The 11,020-nt window shown below is 44.0% G+C and overlaps 1 long non-coding RNA gene across 1 annotated transcript; it reads left to right on the top strand.

Annotated features, from left to right (window-relative positions):
* The first annotated feature begins 965 nt into the window (after positions 1-965).
* LOC122547902 lies at positions 966-10,887 on the top strand. Its single transcript, XR_006311117.1, has 3 exons — positions 966-1,012; positions 2,937-3,047; positions 10,454-10,887. It is a non-coding gene; the product is annotated as an uncharacterized LOC122547902 (long non-coding RNA).
* The last annotated feature ends 133 nt before the right edge of the window (positions 10,888-11,020 follow it).

Here is an 11,020-nt window from a genome sequence, read left to right on the forward strand (position 1 = left end):
TTGACTTCTCCACCTTTTAATGCTGCCTGGCTTGCTGTGTTCTTCCAGCCTCCTGCTTGTCTACCCAGGTTACTGATAATCATGCATTCAATGATGTTAATGCCTTAGCAAGCCAATGGGAGACCGGTGGGTTCTCACTTTTTGGAGATGGTCATTGCCTAGTGCTTATGCAGCGTTAATGTTATTTGTCAATTATCAGCCCAGGCTCGCTTCTCCCTTGCTGTATATGAAAACAGACTACTTCATTACCTTAGGAGACATAGGTGGTGCTGATCTTTGTGCAGTCATGCAAAAACATCTCTAATTTTGAAATTATGATGAATGGAAGGGCATTGATGAGGCAGCTGCAGACTTTAGTGTCAAGGTGTAACCATACAGAACTCAGCAGAGATGTATGGTGACTGAGATGACTGCCCTCCTACAGCCCTAACCATTTTCACCTGTAGTCAGGATGAAACCAAAGAGAGTTGTAATCTCATTAAGTTCAGTTTTTCAAGGGCTCCTTATTGTGAACATGTGATCATAATGTATATGTTTAAAAGCTGAAGATATCTTTTCAGAAATTAAAATTTAACTGTAAAAATAAACGATTGAGGAGCAGATATTCAATCCTTCTGTAAATGCAAGGCAAGCAATTCCGAGTTTGGCACATTACAGAGTTAGCATGTGGAGATAGTAAGGACAGCAAATGCTGGAAGTCAGAATCGATCGAACGTGGAGCTGGAAATGCACAGCAGGTCAGGCAACATGTGACTGTGTTGGAAGATCAGAGGTTACGGTACAATAAACAAGCAATGAGTGACAGAGTTTGGGTTCCTGACAGAGTCGGAATGTTTGTCATTATCACACTAAAAAAAAGGAATGCTCTTAATTCTGCGAACTGGACTTGTGAGCGTTATTGATATAGAGTGCACAGATGAATGGACAGCATAAAGGACTTTGTGACACAGATATGGAAATAATATGAGAGAGACTGCAACGGAAGTTCATTAATGTGGAATACATATTCAAGGTTAGAACACTTGGTCAGCGGCGAGGCTTGTATGGCATATTAAAGCACCATGTTAAATGTTCTGTATTCTGGACTGTTAATTAGAGGTGATGCTCTCCAACTCAATTATAAACCATAGTCTTAATGTTGCAGTTAGTAAGTTATTTGTTGAAACAGACATTTTTATTCGCATTCTATTGGTATGTTTATTTTTATATATTGCCTTTAAGCTGATTCACGGTTCACTTCCTGCTACCAAGGAGAACACACATCTCAAAGTGAAGAGCAGCGATTGCTGGAAAATTAACTATCGACAGATTATGAAAAGCAGATTCAACAATTATTCATTCAAATCTAATGAAATACAGATGTGAAATAGTTTCAATACTTTCTTCTCAATATCCGTCCCTTATTAACGTGCAAATAATAAATTAATGTAGCCATGCCCCACAACTTGTCCTAACCTTGCTGGAAGATTGATCATTACCAAAAATATTATATGAGTCAACAAAATACGTCTGCAGGACATTTTATTGAATTAATATTGTTGAGTTGCCATTTTCACTTCATTAAAAAATCACACCTGTTTATGCCCACTCAGACATTTCACTTTGTGAACTTAGCACCAAAAATATGCAATCAGTTGCAACGATTTTCCCAGTTGCAAACCATTGTATATTTACAAACTGCATTGACAGCTCCATCAGCAAACTGAACAGTAATGGGGAATGTTATATAAATGAATCACTGCGGGACCCATATCATTATAGTTACCACTGCAGTCAGATATTCTATTTCATTCAGTTCCCCACAATCAGTTAGATTTCATAGTGTGAGATACTCCTCCTTGCACACGCTCACTGGGATAACTTGTTCCCCTCGTTGTAATTTGGCTTTGAGAGATGCTCCCAGCAATTCTTGGATACTGGGCTCAGCGGGTGCCCTGTGGCTAGGGACTTGCACTCAGTAAAAATTTAATTAAATGATGCTCACTGAAGAATCACATTACCACAGGAATCAAGTGGTCCCTATAGGTTATTGACCCACATGCAATACAGTTCTACAGTGAAAGATACTCCCAGCAATTCCGGTCACAGATATTTTCCTGTTAGTGCTTCACACATCTTGCAGAAAAAAGCAAGAATACTGGGTCAAAAGTTCCTGCTGTAGCAGTGACCCACACTTAGTACAATTCTATAGTAACACATCCTCCCAGTAACATGAGGGCGCAGCAATCAGATGGTCCCGCCTGAGGTTCGCCATCCCTATTCAGTACAGCTCCACGGTCAGTCATACTTTTGCTGAGAGTAATTCCAGAGATCTGGAACAACAGTGCACAACATTCCAGTCAATCACTGGATAAGAGAGTGTCTGTGAGCTACAGACAAAATATTTTTTTCTCAGTTGAGTAATTACACCACAGAGTTAGTTTGGGAATGCTAACTGCGTACACTGCCATCACACTTTGGGAACTTGTACTGCCCCAGTCTGGCGTTCAGTAAGTCAAGGGTTAAATATATCCATCATGCACAGCACTGGATCACGCATCAGTGAGGAGGATCATCTGGGGAAGTAAAGACTGAACTTCAAGAGAAGAAAAAAAAAACTCCAGGCACAGCCCATGACAGAATGCTCGTGCTCCAGTAAACTCTGTCTTCTAAAAAAATGCTGAAAGAACTTTGGATGCTGGAAATCAGAAACAAAAACAGAAATTTCTAGAATATGTCAGCAGGCCTAGCCGTATCTGTGGAGAGAAATCAAAGTAAACCTTTCAGCTTCATTTACTGGATCTGAATCGTTAACTCTGGTTTCTCTCCACAGATGCTGCCAGACCTGCTGAGCTTTTCCTGCAATGTCTGTTTTTTGTTGTTATTGTTGTTGACTCATTCTTCTGTATTGCTCTAACCTCTGGCACTATAGCAGTCATGTTTTCTCAATCTTACAGTCTTGTCGGATACCATATGAAATTCGTTTGATATTTTCCTACCCAAGTCTCCAAAAGCTTCAATGGATTATGATCAATATATATGATTGCCTCAGATACATTACTAGCAACGTAAGTGTTGAAATGTTGTTATGCCAACACCAACCTCAAGGTCTCCTTCTCAATTGTGGAATATTTCTGTTAATGTATGTCCAATCTCCTGGAGAAACTTCCAGTAGGTCTTTCTATTTTCCCGTCGTCTTCTTATAAGAGTAAGCACTAACACCCACATCACTTACACCAAACGCCACCTTGATTGGCTTTGCATAATTAGGTGGGGCTAATACTGGGATAGGGGTTAATGCAGCTTTCAGACTGTCAAATGCATTCTGACAGTCTGCCTTCCACTGAAACTTCCTGCATTTCTGCAGATATTGAATAATTTCACCAACTGCAAAAATTCAGTGCGAACGTCCGGCAAATCCCATTCAATCCCAGGAAGCGTAGTAACTCTGTCTTCGTTGATGGTATGTGAAACTCCCCTATAATTTGTTTTGTCTTAACCATTTGATCAAACACGGTCTGTAATAATTCAACTTCAACTCCCTTATTTGTATTATGTGATTTCTTCACCTGGCGACTTTGTGGCAGCACTCCTCCCTGTGACCCAGCTGTATAGTTAGCAAGGACAAATTATATTCCTGGTGTCAAGAGGTCATCCACTCCTCCTACCACTACTTCCCCACTTTTCACTGGACACTCTAACCTCACTCGTCATAAATTCCACGGACTAGCACTTTTTTTCTGGCAATAATGTGAGTTACATATCTCCTCATCTCTGGACATCAAATATTGAGATGACCCTGTATCTCTTAGTGCTCTAACCTGCTGCTCCTGAGCTGTGTGAGTAAACTTTACCTTTGCAAGTAAATGGGTTAAGATCTGGCACATTCACCTTAACCAACCTCTGACCAGGTTGTACATTATGGTGCAGCTTTTAAGCTTCCACTGTGCTTGCCTTTAACACTCCAACAAAATTCACTGGTTTATCCACTTTTCCCACATTCGTCATCCCAGTGCTTCTCCTTACCCAACAACACTGTGATTTCATGTGGCCTACTTTATTGTGGTCAAAACACCAGAGCTTTTTAACTTCTCTTTCCACTTCAAGGGTTTCCTTATGATCTTCACTGAGATTTAATATTCCCTTACCACATGAGGTGTTCCCTTTTCCATAATTTCTATCCCTCACAGATTGAAATTAATGTTAGAAGCCAAACTTTGATTTATGACCCAACTCATAATTGTTAGCCATTTCAGCTGCTAACCTTGCCATTTTCACTCTCTGCTCTTCCACATGAGCTCTCACTCCGTCAGGAAGTGAATTTTCTAACTCCTGCAAAATAATTGTCTAAGAGTGCCATATGTTTGATCCGTTTTTCATGTCTTTATTCACCTATCAAAATTGCTTTGTTTGATTCTTTCAAACTCAATGTATCTTTGACCAGGGCCCCTCCTTAGATTCCTGAAACCTTGTCTGTAGGCTTCTGGCACCAGCTCAGATACACTTAAAATGTCTTTGTTCACCTCTTCATATTCACCAGATACCACCTCTAATAGTGAGGCAAATACCTCACTAGCTCTACATACCAGATTTTCTCGGATCAACAAAACCCACATGGTCACTGGCTTCTTCATTTCTTTAGCCACTTTCTCAAATGAGACAAAAAAGGCTCTAAATCTTTCTCCTCAAATTAAGGCAATGCTTGGAGATATTTAAACATTATCAAGCCCTTGGCTGTGATATGTTTGCAAACCCTCACTATTCTCCTCTTTACGCATACCTTATACCTTCATCTCCATCCTTTTGAACTAACTTTCCTGTCTAAGTGCCAGTTTCTAAAGATCAAACTCTCTCTCTTTCTCCCTTTCTTCTCTCTCTTTTCCTTTTTTTTATCTGCCAAAGCGATTCTGTCCTTTTCTTTTTCTTCTCCTCGACCCTTTCTTTCCTTTTGATTTGTTTCTGCAAGAGCAACTTGCATTTTTTTTCTCTTTCGTCTGCTTTTAATTGTAATTTAAACTATTTCTATTCTTTTCCATGTTCTAGCTGCCTCATCTCCAATTGAAATCCAACCACTTCCAGAGATTCTGATGGCAATTCCAGCAAATGTAAATGTAGAACTATTACTGAAATTATCTTCCTTATATCACAGATGCAGTTGATCTTAACTCCGCCTTATCTGCCAGTTCTAACAGCTTTGCCTTGCTCACCTTCTGTAAAACCCCCAAAGACACTTCGTCCACCCCCAGAAAACTCTTAGTAACTGAAAGATCCATTACTGCACCAAGCCCTGTTTAAACCAACCGAATCCAACTCCGAAAACAAAAGACACTAACACCTCTTACTTGCTGCCTATAATCCCAAACCCAAATTGGAATGATCCAATAAGGACTGATTTGCAAGGTTAGATCACATGGATAATTGGCCATTTGGATACAGAACTGGCTCGAAAGGTGGAGACAGAGGGTGGTAGTGGAAGGTTGCCTTTCAGCCTGGAGACCTGTGACCAGCGGGGTGCCACAAGGATTGGTGCTGGATCCACTCTTTTTTTCATTTATATACATGATTTGGATGTGAACATAGGATATATTATTGCTAAGGTTGCAGATGAAACCAAAATTGGTGGTGTAGTGGAGAGCGAAGAAGGTTACTCCAGATTACAACGGGATCTTAATCAGATGGGCCAAGGGGCTGAGACGTAGCAGATGGAATTTAAATATGATAAAAAGCATAGTCAGTCAGACAGCATCCGAGGAGCAGGAGGGTCAGCGTTTCGGGCATAAGCCCTTCATCAAAACTATGGGAATTGGGGAAAGGGGACTGAGAGATAAATAGGAGGGTGGGGATGGCAGTGGGGGGAAGGTAGCTGGGAAGGTTTTAGTCATATGCAGGTGGGGGCTGATAGTGATAGACCGGAGCAGAGGGGGAGCAGATAGGTGGGAAGGAAGATGGACAGGTCGGACAGGTCAAGGGAGCAGTGCTGCATTGGAGGGTTGTGATCTGGGATAAGGTGAGGGGAGGGGAGATTAGAAACCAATGAAGTCGATGTTGATGCCATGTGTTGAAGCATCCAAACGTGGAAGATGAAGCTTTCGTCCTACAGGCGTCAGGTGGCTTGGAGTTGGTGATAGAGGAGGCCCAGGACTTGCTTGTCCTTGGCGGAGTGGGAGGGAGAGTTGAAATGGTCGGCCATAGGGTGGTGGGGTTGTTGGGTGCAAGTGTCCCAGAGATGTTTCCTGAAACTTTCCACGAGTTGGCGTCCTGTTTCTCTGAGGTAGAGGAGACCACATCGAGAGCAACGGACACAGTAGATGAGATGTTTGAATATGCAGGAAAATTTTTGCTGGATGTGAAAATATCCTTTGAGGGCTTGGATGGGGATGAGCAGAGAGGTGTGAGCACAGATTGTACACCTCTTGGGGTGGCAAGTGAAGGTGCCGGGTGAGGATGGTCAGTAGAGGGGAAACGTCGCCTTAATAAATGAGTTGTGGGGGGAATGGTCTCTGCAGAATGCTGATAGAGGTGGGGAAGGAAATATATCTCTGGTGGTGGGGTCTGATTGTAGGTGGTGGAAATGGTGGAGGATAACCCCCTGTATCCGGAGATCAGTGGGGATGAAAGTGAGGACCAGAGGGGTTCAATCATTGTTACGTTTAGAGGGATAGTGTTCAAGGGCAGAGGTTCAGGAAGTGGAGGAATTGTGCTGGAGTGCATGGTTGATCACATGAGAGGGGAAATTGCAGTTCTTGAAATAGGAGGCCATCTCGGGTGTCCTAGAGTGGAATTGCTCCTCCTGGGAACAGGTATAGCGTGGGCAGAGGAATTGGGAGTAAAGGTTCACGTTTTTATAGGTGGGGTGGGTGCTGGGAAGAGAAGTAGTCCAGGTAGCTGTGGGAGTCGGTGAGTTTGGAATAGAGTCTATGTTGCGTTGGTCACCAGAGATGTAGAGGGAGAGGTCCAGGAAGGGGAGGGAGGTGTCCGAGATGGTCCAGGTCAGGGTGAAATGTGTTAGTGAAGCTGTTGAACTGTTCAACCTCCTCATGGGAGCACAATGTGGCGCCGGTACAGTCGTCAATACAGTGGAGGAAAAGGTGGGGAGTGGGGCCAGTGTAGCTGCTGAAGATGGACTGTTCCACATATCCGAAGAAAAGGCGGGCACAGTTGGGGTCCATGCAGGTGCCCATATCTGAAGGAAGTGGGACGATTCGAAAGAAAGGTTACTGTGATTGAAGACCAGTTCCACCAGTCGAATGAGTGTGTTGGGGGAGGCTGTTTCGGTCGGGAGGAGAGAAGGATACAAAGAGCTTGGAGGCCTTCGCCATGGTGGAAGGACATGTATAGGTACTGGATGTCCATGGTGAAGATGAGGCAATGGGGACTGGGAACCGAAAGTCATGAAGCAAGTGGAGGGTGTAGTTGTGTCGCAAATGTGTGTGGAGATCTCCTGAACCAAGGGGGACAGAATGGTGTTGAGATGTGAAGAGATAAGTTTGGTGGGTCAGGAACAGGTGGAGATGATGGGTAGAATGGAGCAGTCAGGCTTGTGGACCTTGCGTCGGAGGTAGAACCGGGTGGTGCAGGGTTCCTAGATTATGAGGTCGGAGGCTGTGTATGGGAGATCCACTGAGGTGCTGAGGTTGTAGATGGTTTTCGAAATGATGGTTTGGTGATGGACGTGAGATCGTGGTCGAGGGGGAAGTAGGAAGAGGTGTCTGTGAGTTGACACCTAGCTTCAGCCGTTTGGAGGCCAGTGCACCAAACTACCACTGCGCCCCTCTCCCTTGTCCTCTGGTTTGATGGTGCGGTTGGGGTTGGAGTGAAAGTCGTCGAAGGCTGAGCTTTGTGAGGGTGAGAGGTTGCAGTGGGTGGGGGCGGGTGGACAGGTTGAGGCGGTCAATGTCACAGCAGCAGTTGGAGATAGTGGTTGGGGAGGTGGGTAACAGATCAGTACAGGGTTTCTAAGTGGATGGGATCCTTGGAGGGTGGTGGGAGTCACGGTGAAAAAGTAAGCACAGAGCTGGCAGAAGTTCGATATCACAACACATATGGAATCCATTGACAAGGGAACGTAGTGGGATGAAGATGAGACCTTTACTGAGGACTGATCGTTCATCCTCAGTGAGGGGGAGGTGTCGGAGGATGATAGAACTCTGGCAGGGCTGTGGGCTGGGGCCTGGGATTTAGCGAGCAGGGGGAAGCTGTGAGGCAGTGAGTGGTTGAGTGTAACTCTCCACATCCAGGCGCTTGCCCTTTGAAGGACTGCTGTCGATATGGTTGTGTGGTCTTCCTGAGGCACCGGAGAGAAAGGAGGGCACCTTGATAGGGATAGAGATTGGATGTATATGGGAGCAAAGGAGTAGGAGTGAGAGTGGTGTATGAAAGGAAAGTTTTGGAGTCACAAAGTGACTGAGAACTATAAGTCATTTTAAGTAAGTGTTTTAAGTTTGTGACACAGATACTGTTCAGTTATGATGTGTAGAGAAAAACTGTATGATCTGTGCCAGTTGAGAATAGTTTACTGCTCTCGAAGAACACACAGGCATATTGATCAATGTGGTTTATGGTAACAATCTTCTGTTCATCTGTTGTGTAGCTCTTCCTCTTGGTGTTTCGCCATCTTCTTGGACTCTAAAGAAAGCAGCTGCTTGATGGCGACTGCTCCTAGTCGCCAAGCACTAATTTGACTGAGCAACAGTGAAGGGATAGCAATCTCATTCCAAGCCTTAATAGTGTATTACTTGGACAGGATTTTGCAGATGGTTCCATTTATCTGATGCCCTTGTCCTCCACTGTGATCGAAGTTACAGGTTTGGAAGGGGCTGTCTAAGGAGCCTTGATAAATTATTGCAGCGATCCCACTGCTGCCACTGGGTGTTGCTGGTGAAGGGAGTGAATTTCAAAGGTGGTGGATGAGGTGCAAAATAGAATGGTGATTTGATATGTCAGATATCAAGTTGTTTGAGTTTAGCTCATCCAGACAAGGTTGGAGAATGTTTCATTCACGATTTGTGCCTTGTAGTTGGTGGGTGCTTTCTGCATCTACTCTGTCTTTCCCATTTTAAGATTGTTGAAATATTCTGAGAACATTGTTCATTCATCTAATCTCCAGAGAAAACATGCCCAGTCTCCTCAATCTCTCATTGAGGAGAGATGCTCCAGGTGAGATCTCGGCTATATAAACAAAACTCCCAATAGCTAACATACAATTTGCTTTCTGAATTGCTTTCTGCGCCTGCATGCGAACGATCAGTGCCTTGTGAACAGGAATAGAACATAAAACATGGAAAAATACAGCGCAGTACAGGCCCTTTGGCCCTCGATGTTGCGCCGATCCAAGCCCACCTAACCTACACTAGCCCACTATCCTCCCCGTTGGGAGGATATATCCCTATCCAATGCCCGTTTAAATGCCCAGAAAGAGGGAGAGTCCACCACTGCTACTGGCAGGGCATTCCATGAACTCACAACGCGCTGAGTAAAGAATCTACTCCTAACATCTGTCCTATACTTACCACCCATTAATTTAAAGCTATGCCCCCTTGTAATAGCTGACTCCATACGTGGAAAAAGGTTTTCATGGTCAACCCTATCTAAACCCCTAATCATCTTGTACACCTCTATCAAGTCACCCCTAAACCTTCTTTTCTCCAATGAAAACAGCCCCAAGTGCCTCAGCCTTTCCTCATACGATCTTCCTACCATACCAGGCAACATCCTGGTAAACCTCCTCTGCACCCGTTCCAGTGCCTCCACATCCTTCCTATAGTATGGCGACCAAAACTGCACACAATACTCCAGATGCGGCCGCACCAGAGTCTTATACAACTGCAACAGGGTCCTTTTGGATCCTGACATTTCTACCATTTACGAAATGCTCTGCAGCGTCAAACCTCCAGGCGAAGGGGATAACCACATACTCATTCACATTGTGTTCCATCTCCCATGCTCTTCTCACTCACTCAGCCTTTCCAAGTCCACCAAGCCTCTTGGCATCTTCCTCAATATTTGTAATCCTACAAAGTTTTACTTCATCTGCAAATTTGGAAATGTTACAATCATTCCCCACAGCAGGGCCCAAGCACTGATCCTTCTGAAATAGCAGCACAGTTTGAGGGACCCGTTGTGTCCTTGTTCATATCTGCTATAGCATTGTTAGGGCCATGTGTTAATTTACAATAAGATGCCTGGAATACGGGGTGGATAGGTATTAAAGATTCGAGGGAAAATATCACCACCGCTGAAATCTTTATGTTGAGTACAAAGTAATAGCAGCTGATTATTGCAACATTTCTTGATCATTGTCCATTTTCAAGTGTTTCTGTTAGCAGGTTCAATTGCCTCACACAAGTTGATTGAAACTGGAAACAAAATCTGGAATATTTAACTCAATAGTAAATGTTAAATCATGAAATGGTTTTGAGAAATTGATGTAATGACACAACAGCTAACATTGAGAACCACTTTCTCTCTAATCCAGTTTTGATGGTGTTCAGCAGAAACACAAGGAGATACATCAGGTACAAACTGAGAACTGAGTGAACACTGTCCGAATGAATAAGAACTTCAACAGTTTCTAGCTGGCTGATCGATGCACAGAGTTATTGCTCTTCTCTATTGCATGAGATCCGACATTTATAGAAAATGAACAGCTGGTAAGAGGCCGCAATCGTGAAGAGTGGAGAGACAAACATCATCGGGTTTTTTGAGGATCAGACAGTGACAGCAACTGTTTTCAAACAGTTGGAGTACACCATGTGCTACAGCCCTTCGTACTGCTGGATCATCTGTCTGTCACTGGGTCCCTTTTTCACAGAAAAAGACAGGAAACAGCAGCAAGTTCCCAGGACCATCACCCAGCTCTATTCCTATTATATTTATAACATTCTGCAAAACCATGGCCGAGAGCTTGAAGATCCCCGTGATGTGTTTCTGAAGCTTGGTGAGCTCGCCCCTCTCTCCCCTCTCTCTCGCTCTCTCTCCCTCCCACTCTCTCCCACTCTTTAACCTCCCTCTCCCTGCCTCGCTCTCCCTCCCTCTCTCTCCC

Source organism: Chiloscyllium plagiosum, unplaced genomic scaffold (assembly GCF_004010195.1).
Source record: "Chiloscyllium plagiosum isolate BGI_BamShark_2017 unplaced genomic scaffold, ASM401019v2 scaf_1695, whole genome shotgun sequence".
Classification (NCBI taxonomy): Eukaryota; Metazoa; Chordata; class Chondrichthyes; order Orectolobiformes; family Hemiscylliidae; genus Chiloscyllium; species Chiloscyllium plagiosum.